Source organism: Myotis davidii, unplaced genomic scaffold (assembly GCF_000327345.1).
Source record: "Myotis davidii unplaced genomic scaffold, ASM32734v1 scaffold142, whole genome shotgun sequence".
Classification (NCBI taxonomy): domain Eukaryota; kingdom Metazoa; phylum Chordata; class Mammalia; order Chiroptera; family Vespertilionidae; genus Myotis; species Myotis davidii.
In genome coordinates this window covers 4,824,268-4,834,271 of record NW_006294400.1, presented here as the reverse complement: position 1 = coordinate 4,834,271, position 10,004 = coordinate 4,824,268, and the positions used below count along the sequence as shown (strand labels likewise).

At 49.3% G+C, this 10,004-nt stretch overlaps 1 protein-coding gene across 1 annotated transcript in view; it reads right to left on the bottom strand.

Moving 5' to 3' along the window:
• Nucleotides 1–1,573: 1,573 nt before the first annotated feature.
• Nucleotides 1,574–10,004, bottom strand: part of STRBP (spermatid perinuclear RNA binding protein) — a 72,286-nt gene continuing 63,855 nt past the window's right edge. The window contains exon 18 of the transcript XR_001514710.1: nucleotides 1,574–8,268. The gene's annotated coding sequence lies outside the window, so the exon portion shown is untranslated. The remainder of the gene's footprint in view (nucleotides 8,269–10,004) is intronic.

Below are 10,004 nucleotides of genomic sequence, written 5' to 3'. Positions count from 1 at the left end.
ATGTAAGGTGAAGCTAGGAAGGCAGCAAGTGCCCAGGGGATGTTCCACTTAAGCAAGGGCAGGATTAGGGTCAGCGGGGAAGAGAAAGGACAAGGAGCAGGGACACAGCTGTGGGCCTAAAGAACTAGCAAGCTCTACCTGGGAGTGATGGCAGGACCGGAAAGGCTGATTGGATTGGATGACTGGGGAGTCATTGATGCTTAGGGTGGGGTGGGGTGGAGGGAGCAGAGAAGAAAGTGTACATTTTAAGCCTGGCTGTGAAGGGAAGTGGGGGAAAGGTGGTGGTTGGAGGGAACTGTGGTAGGAAGACCATTAGGCTTCATGCTCGTCAACTCAGATCCTGGTTCTGTGGCCATGGTTCTTCCTTGATGGTGACCTTGGGACTAATCACAAGGTATGAAAATACATGACAGGCTGAGTGGACAGCTAGTGGGCCCTGCTGAGCGGATCTGGAGCCTTGTTAATAACTCATGGGGGAGGGAGAGGCAGCTCAGAATGAAAGATAGGCGGCATTTGCCTTAGTCTCCCAGGAGTACTGCTGCCCCATCCACTCTGAATTCTGCCCACGTCCCAGTGGCACAAGTGAGCAGAGAGGGTTCAGTGAAAGAGAGAAAAATCCATACCCCAACAGAGGTGAAAACCGGAGTCTGTACAGAGAGGACATGGGGCCCAGGGGAGTTGCTTGGCCTCTGGGACTCTGTATGGTCATCTGTGTAATGGATGTGTGGATTATAATGCTTCGTTTGGTCAGAGATATGCCAGGGGGAAGGGCAGAGGAGTCAGGAAGACATTGGTTCCTGGCCCAGGCAACATGGCTAGGATGTACACTCACGTCTCTAACTCCCAGTGGGCAGCAGGGGTATAAGCTCTGAGCACGTCCCTCCAGATAGCATACTTCAGTGAACTTTTCCTTATCTCTGCAGTGGGCTCAATGCCCGTCTCCTCAGGGTTACCGAACTCTTGCTAAGCTTTGCCGAGTTAAGTAATGTTATTCGCAGATTTGACAGTAAAGGTGAAAGGCTGGGATTTCTACCAGGTACCGTCACCTCCATCTTTCAGGGCCCAAGAGCAAGAAAGTGTGGGAGCAGGGGTCTGGCCCGTCAGTTCTAGCATGGTTGTAAATCCAAACCCAAACCGATGGAGTGCCGGGGGAGAGGGCGGGCCTTTAGTTTGTAAGATGAAGCAGAAACACCCAGTGCCTCTCCACACAGCTCTTGGCTTACCCGGGGCAGCAGCAGGAAGACCTTCAGCTTTGCCTTCCGATTGCTGTTGCCATTTAGAAGCTCTACTCCCTTGGGCACGTCCAGTCCTGGGGAGCAGGTATGAGGATTAAGCCAGGGATGTGAAACATACCTGGTCAGCTGAGGTTTAGGATTTGGCATCCGTACCTCACCACTCACAGAGCTGGGTTACAGTTTGAGGTTGTGTGAAGTTTTTGTACTGTTAGCACTCTGGTTCAGTCCATGTGGCAAGATCTTCCTGTTCATGGTTCTCTCTGCTAAGTGCCAGGAAATTTGTTGTGCACTTGGCCCTTTTTATCAAAGCACCTTCGTTTAACCAGAGAAGGCCCTGCTTAAGACAGAAGCTTTTATTTTTATTCATCCAAATGGGGAAAATGCAACATGTCAGGGCATTCCGGCAGACTGCAGCAGCCAGACGAGAGGGTCAGTCTATGCAGAGTCCAACACAGTCAGTGGGCACAGAGTCCCTGTGGATGAAGGGCAGGCATCTCTGGACGAGGCACTGTTGACAGTCCACACACGCAGGCTGCTGCTTCAGCTGTGCCGAAGGGTTCAAGTTCAGAGTCCTACATGTAACCACTGCCCCAAGGGGAAAGACAATCCGTGGTGCTCGCGATTTTCAGTGTTTTTTTTTAACATAATACACAACAAAGTTATTGCCAAGGGCTTTGCACTGCAAATTATACTATTTACACACACAATAAATAGGTATTTTAAATAAGATTACTAAAATTGCCTTGGCCACCACCAGACCAGAGTGAGAGTAAACTACAGCCAGGAGCCCAGTGTCATGTGGTAACTGCTCAGTCTTCTCCAGGACCCCCACCCCTGGGGCTGAGCACCTTACTGCTTTTGTGAGGCAAGCAAGCCTCTTCTAGAACAGCCCAGAGCTTCAGGTCTAGACTGGCTGCCTTTTCCCCAAGGAGTTCTGCATGGAGTGGGCAAGAAGCAAGTCTTAGAGGCCAGACCAGGATGCGCAGGGTGTGAGGCTGATAGGCTGGACCAAGCCCAGCCCCACTTTTCCTCAAAGTGCCCTCCCCCTCATTAGGACCCAACCAGCCCCTTACAGAGACCGAGGGTTCACAACAGACCAACAACAGATGCCCCTGATGCAAGGCCTGAGTTCCGAGAAAACAGTGAACACTGCTAAGGGCTGAAATCTGCCAAGGAAGGTGGCTCATGACTCATTAGAAGAGAGACAAGGACAGAAGCAGGGAGGAGAATCCCATTTCAAGCCCCTGGAAAGGAAGTCTGGCTGGAGATTGGAGATAGCTCACAAGACAGCCTGGATTCCGGGGAGATGCAGAAAGGACGGACCCCTGATTAGAGGCTTTGAGGATGCCTGCAGTTTGGCTCCCCAGTTGTTTCCACAAAAAGTTGTTTCCACCTCCCACAGAGCCATGGCAGGGCCCCCTGCTGAGAAACAACCACATTAAGTGAGCAAGGGAACAGGCCATGCACGTGGTCCCTTACACGAAGTTGTGGTACAAGCCTTCATGGCCAGGGAAACGGATGTGTCTAGTGGTGGCTCGTCAGGTGAGAGAACATGTCAGGGTGTCTGGCTACTGACCCACCAAACCAAAGTGCTTGTCTTAAGTCCGAGGGGTGTTTATGGCAGCAGGAACCCAGTTCTTGAGGATGGGAGCAGTGCTCAGCCCAGAGGAGGGGGAAAGAGGCTGCATACTTCTAAACTGCTAGCCCTAAATTCACTGCCATGAACAAAACAAACCTGACATCTCAGAACAGCAGAAATATTTAGGCAGGAAAAAAACCATTCTGACCACCATCTGCTTCCCTAAGCAGGAAAATGAGGTGTGGGCCTCACACTCCAGAACCACAGCACAGGCTGAGCTGCCTGATGAGAGCCTCACCTCTCTCTCCCACGAGCCCAGAAACGCCTTTAGAAAACACAAGGAGTGCTGCTCAAAGATAAGACCGGGCAGCAAAATTCAAGAGGCACATCCCCAAGCATTATTGCACTCCCAGCATCCAGTTCCCCAAGTGTTCAGTGGTTTCCTACCCAGACATCCTACCACCCTCCCAGGGCCTGGAAGGCCACCCACTGACAAGTGTACCTGATTGGCCAGAGGACCAGTGTGTCTGCAGGCTGCACTGGGAGAGCCACCTCCCTCTCCGAGGCTCCTCACCTACTGCCACAGGCCTGTTGAGGATTCAATAAAACAGTATCTGCAGGCACTGCTATTAGGTCTCCTTTCATGACAGCTCCTGTCACCACACATAAAGCACCCCCCATTCCAGTACCCATTAAAGGGCAATGGTGGCAGTTCAATTTACTTGCCTAGAAACCTCTCTGAGGGAGAATACTTTAGGAGTAGAGAGCACTATATACATTTAGGGTTTTCTCTGCCACCCCAACTACAGTGAGCACCAGGTCTAGTGTGCCTCGGCCTCGAGCCATCTGTGATCCACCTGAGCAGCACTTGCTTCAACCTGCACACACGCACCTTGCCGCAGTAGTTTGTACAGACACCACCCTCTCTGTGCTGGTCGCAGGCCTAGCTACATGCACAGTGGGTGCGAATCAGCTTCTTGAAGCTTTAAGCTTTCTTGCCACATAACTCCATCTGAAGCAAGGGATGGGCTTCCCTAGATACTTTTGTCCACACACCACAGCACTGGGACAGACTTTCATTCTCTGCCTATTGAGAAGTGTGCCACTCTAGCCCACTAAAGCCCGTGGCCAGGACCGCCCTGCAACTCTGGGCCACTTTCCTGCTCCGGTGATGACAGTAACCAAACCCTGGGCTGAAATGTCCATACTAAACTAAAAGATAGCGTTGGAAACCACGACCAGAGTGATGTTTCAAAAGTGCATCTGTGATCACCTGACGGTCCTGAGCACAACCTTTCAGACTGGCTCCCCACCACCTGCAGAATGAAGCCCAACACCCAGTCCTTCACAGGCTGCACCAACGCGCCGGTGACTGGACAGTCTGATCTCCTGACTCAGCCTGGCCCTTCTCTCTGGAGCCGTCACTGCCCACCTCTCACCTAAAACCTGCGATTCTCAGGGGCAAAGACTCACCCTCCTCGTCCTCAGTGCGCACTCGGATCAGGTGTTCAGGAAGCCTTTGTAGGAAGCTGGGTAAGTCCCAGCAGAGGGCAGGAAGTTCCCTATCAGAATTAAACCAAAGGGTGTCTACAGTGTAAGAGCCAAAAGCAACCAGTGCCTCTGTTGTAAGTAGGATTTGTTGGGCCACAGCCAGGCTCGTTTGCTACAAAGGCCGAGCTGCATAGCTCCAACAGCGAATGGTTCCCAAGACCTCAGGTTTATTGTCTGACCCTTTATAGAAAAAGTTTTCCAAAACCATGTCTAAAAGCAGTGTTCCCATATGTTTCCAAACTGAGATACTAAAAGAAGAGACGATATCATGTGGCCCAGGGGAGTAAACAAAAAGGCCTCTTGTAGTCAGACACCTGGCTACCCCCAAAGGCTAATGGGATCAGCATATCAGTGCACCAGTGACCTTTCATAGCTCGGACCTAAAGACTCAAACCACAGCTGCCTCCAGCCCTATGTCCCAAAGAGCGACAGAAATAGAGGGCAGACACCCACCCTGACTCCTCAGCTCTCCCTGCCCACCTGTCCAGGATGAATCCAAGATAGACACAGACCTGAGGCCCACAGCAAACCCTCCAGTAACTGTACCATTTCACATTCTTTCCCTCCTTAAAGCACCCTGTAAAACAAGTCGACACCTTCCCATTGGCTGAAGACCATGTCCTACAGATGCTGAATTAAATGAGCTCCAGCCCATGTCCTGGCAAAGAGACCAAAAATGTCACTTTTTAAAAAGCACAAGGTTCCTGTGTGAACCAATGCCCAGTACCTGTCATTCCCTTAGACTGGTGAGCCCAGCAGAGCAGAAACTCAGGCAAAGAGTAAGATGCTGACTGACCAGCCTGCAAACCTGTCTACCGGTTGCTAAAAGATACACTTCCAAGAGAGCAACCCCACTCCTGGCCCAATGGAGATGGCCCTTCCTACGTTCCAACTCCTTCCCCTGCACTCCCTTCTGCCTTGTCAGCATCTTCCTGCTTCACCTTCCCCATCTTGGGTCCCGTCACCGAGTGACAAGTGGCTCTGGAAAAATGCTTGGGCAGGCACCTGCTCCCCTGGACATGGTTCCCTGGCCCGGGGCTGGGTGCTGCCAAGCCTACCTTTCTGCTCGGTCCATGAGAGAACCTGGCCTATGAAGAGACACCATTTCTGCCTCTGCTCCCCTGTGTGGCCTCAGCCAGCCTCCTCCGTCCCTCACCTGGGCATCTGCAACAGCCTCTGCCTTCTGCCTCTAATCCTTCCAAATCGACTCTCCAGAATGCTCACCATTTTGGAAGATGGTAATCACTGAAGGGCATAGCCAGGGCCTTTCACCAAATGGCCCTACTCTCTACATCCCACCTGCTACTTAACCCTTCCATTAACACATTAAGCGCCCAGCCAGTCACCGGTGAGTGACATACTTTCGGTCCAGAAGACAAAAGGGCTGGGTGGTTAACATGCTGACAAGGACCTTCATGCTGTCCCCAGAAGGCCATGCCTGTCTTAAAATCTCACCACGTTCCAGAGCTCCTCTGACTCTCGCTGCGTGTCCGTCTCTCCACAGGCCTGGCTCCTCTCCAGGACTGAGTGGGAGCCTGCACACCATTCCCCGTCTTGTGCTCTCACCTGCTACTCAGTTGTCTAAGCTGAAAATCTTGTTATTTTCTCTGTTCCCTTTCCCCCACAACAGAGCCTGGTACACAGGACCAGGTGACAGTGAATGTTTCCCAATAAATCCACCTGCCCAAGAGGAGAGAAGTGATTTTGTCAATGTCAAGAGTCACACCAGCGCTCCGTCCACACTGACATTCCGTAGGAAAAAATTCCTCTGTACCAGCCAAACAGTTGGCTTCTTGCTTAAACACTCTGTAACATGGAGTGTGCTTCTCACCACACCTGCTCCCAAGGCTCCATCAGCCGTCCTGAGTTCATCGGGCACTGTGGTCCGGTAGCCTCCACGGGCATGAAGGATATAGGCAAGCTGAGCAATTTCTGACGCTCTATGATGGAAAGGTCCAAAGAGAGCCCAGCATCAGAGCACTTGGGAAGCGTGTTCCTGTGAAGGTGGCCCGTTTGGTTAGTGCACGCACATAAGAAAAACCTAGCCAGGAGCAAATGTCAGCCCCCAGAATCGCGGAGGAAGCCAAAACAAGAAAGCACAAGTCTACTCCAGCAGCCGTCCCTCTGCCGTCCAAGCCTGGGCTCCCCATGGCAGGTGCTGGTTTAGTTACAGCACAAAAAGGCCGTCGGTGGAAGTAGACCCAACTGTGCGGCTGGCACCAACAAAACAAAACACCCCACACAGGCTTCTTGGCCTGAGACCGACCAGTCCAGGAGCAAGCAAGCACATAGTTGAGCCTGGCGTCTGGATTCTTTTTTCTCCCAAAAGGGGTGGCGGAGGCAAGAAGTGAGTTGGCTTCTGCTTGTTTTATTTTAAACCTAGAGAGGTAAAGTGATACATCCTGGGAGAGGAGACTTGCCAAGGGGTCTTGGGAATCAGGACAGGCTGCAGTCTGGACCAGTAATGCACACCACAGTATTGGCACAGAGCAATCCCAATGGGAGGGCCTGGCCACTTACCAGCTGGATAATTTAGGGCAAGTTATTTTGTCTAAGCCTCCATTTCCTCATCTGTAAAAAGGAAATTTCTAGATCCCACAACCGTGGTGGAACTCAAATCCCATCCCTAAGAAAGTGCTTCTGTTAACTTAAAAACAGTAGAAGAATGTTATTTCTTCTCCGTGGTTAAAAACTCACTAATTGGGAGCCACAAAATGTGCCACAAACAAGCTAGGTGGTTTGGAGGTCTCTGGGCTTCCGTTTCTGTTTGTGCCGTGGGAATGACCTACGTATGCATTCTCCAGATCGAGGGCAGGACAGGCAGTGGTGACTGGGGGAGAGCTTTGCTAATTGGCCCCTACACTGGCAGGCACTCAGTCGTCCTCAACACAGGTCCCTGCTCTAGACCTCCTACAACCTGGGTTTAAAAGAAAGTTCCTTCCTCTTGCTCCCCTCCAGGAAATGGCAGGTAATCAGAAAAAGGCCAGTTGCCAAGGATACTGACGACTTGGGGTGAGCGAGGAATATCTTCCCCTAACAAGGATTCTGCATCCATTCCCACACCCACTGAGCCCCAGCAGAAGCCCAGTTGGCATTCATTAGCAAAGGAGCTGGTGAAGTGATTTGTAGCACAGACGAGCAGACCAGCTCAGCAGAGAGACTCACACAGCCATTCAGAGACAGATGGGAGTCCGCCCCTCCAGCACGGCTCACCTAGAGTGAAGGCTGGCAGCTTCCCTAAAGCCCAAGTCAGGGGAGGCCCCTCTTATCACAACCAACCATTGCAGTCTGCCCTTAGCACTTGCTCAAGAACCTCCCTACACTTCCACCCCAAACCTGGGCTACCACCGACCATGGCCCTCTTCCTGAGACCCACTGAGTCAAAGCCTCACCAGCCTTCCTTCAGAGCCTGGCTCAAGTCTTTGACACATATCACCAACCTCAGGCCAGACAGAGTGTACTCAGAAAGCATTAATTAGCTCAATGAAAACATGCCTCAATTTCTCATTGATCTTCAAATAAAAACAAGCTACCAAGTTTATACAGCCACACCTTACTCTTCAAGTCTATCTTGCTAGTTAAATAATCTTTTTCAGTTGGTCAGAAAGAAAACAGCTCTATTTTCAACCAGGATATCTTGTCTAAAATGAGATCAAGACACAGAGCCTATATTCCAGCCCAGGAGACTAGGGTGGCTTCTAAGCCTGAGAGCTCAAAAGATCCTGCAAAGTCCCGGCTAGTTTAGGCCCTCACAGCTCCTCTGGGCCCTGCCCACTGCGCATACCTCCTTCCTGTCTCCCGACCAGCCGCCCATCTTCGTCCCCAGACTTTTAAGCCATAGCATGTGTAGTGAAAAGAGGCTCTGGCACTCCAGCATTCAACTCAGCCTCATTTTTTTTTCATCTGAGAAACAGAGATAATACCACCTCCTGAAGGTTGCCTGAGAATTAAGAATGTCCAGTGCCTGGCACTCACGATACAGTAAAACTTCAATATAATGAACTAATTCGAGCAAGGGGTGTTCCATTAAAGCGGAAAGCCCATTATATAATAAAGTAGGTTTTTTGAAAGTGTATGTTAAAAATTTGACAAATTAGTTTACCTTTTTTACTCACGTACAGGTTTGTGTAATAAAAATTAAATATGCATGAATAATTTAATTTCACAGAACAGTCTTCTATATGCATTGCTGTAATTTTAAATGTAATACTGAATAGGTGTAGTAAATGCATGCATTCACCAGTCACCGTGAGTAAACAAATGCTCGGCCAGGGCGTGGGAACATCACCTGGCACACCTTAAAACTGCTGCAGAAAGTCCTCTCTCAGAACCAGTCACCTTGTGCGATGCGGGGTGAGCAGGTGCTAATCATTCGCCCAACACTGTTTACGAGCGGTGACTTGGATTTAATGATGTAGACTATACTTGTAAATATGTAATATTTATGGCAGCAAAATTACTACAGTGGTTTTTCCAACATACGGCCTATTTGCTAAATTTTGTTAAAAATAAGTGAATTGATAACAAAAGAAACCCTTTAATTTAATTATAAGCAAGTCTTGGTTAAAATCATTTTTAAATTAACATACAAACTGGAAATTGTATCCATTAAATCTGAAGTCCATTAAATCCGAAGTCCATTAAATTGAGGGTTTACTGTACACCAATTTTAGCATGTTTCTTTGTTCTTTCCTTTCTTCCATTACTGCTTCTTCAAACTACTGCTGCCCACAGCCCAAAATGACCTAATTTGAAGGCTACTATTAATTTATTTACCTGGGACATTTAGCTGACATTTGAATGTAGAGATAAGTCATCTAAATCACACAAAAGGATCAAAATAGGAGAAACTGAAACAAAACAGAGAGAGACTGGGCTCCCAGGCGATGGTAAGAGAATGTCCTCATAGCAACCAGGCTAATCAGACGCTTAAACTGCCCTGGTGGATGGTGGCCATCTCCATGCTACCCACCAGCAGAGGCAGCACAGTTTGTTTGAAGAAATGGCAAAATTCTGCCAAGAAAGACCAAGACCCTCCTTAGAAGGACCAAGTAATTAACATACGGACAACTGATTGGTCTAGGCGAAAAAGACATCTGCCCTCAAACATGGCTCCATGAGGCAATGATGTCATCATACAGCCATAGCTGAGGAAAGGAGTAACTTCTACCAGGTCATCAGCTACACAGATATCTCGGGTTTAAGAAAATCCTCTTGAACAGAATGCAAATCTATCTTATTTGCCTTTAAAGGTAAGGTAACACCCAGTCCAGTCCTGTCTACACAGTTTTTGTAACTTTAGAGCATCCCAGAACTTAATCTCCACTGAACTCATCTGCCAGCAAACAGGGACACATCTGCTCACCTTTCCTCAAAGACTCTGGCATCCACAGACAAATGCTGGCCAGAAATGGACAGAAAGACACATATCCTTTACTCAATCCAACAGTTATCACCTATCCACTTTTCCTTTTGCTGAAATGCAACTTAGCAACTGTGCCTGGACAGACAGATAAATCGATGGATGGATGGACGGATGGACAGACAGGTTTGATTCTAAAACTGACAGACAGAAGGAAGGCCTGATGTCTTGATTACAGATTTTTTTTTCCCCTTCAAAGTGTTGAAACAGTGGAATG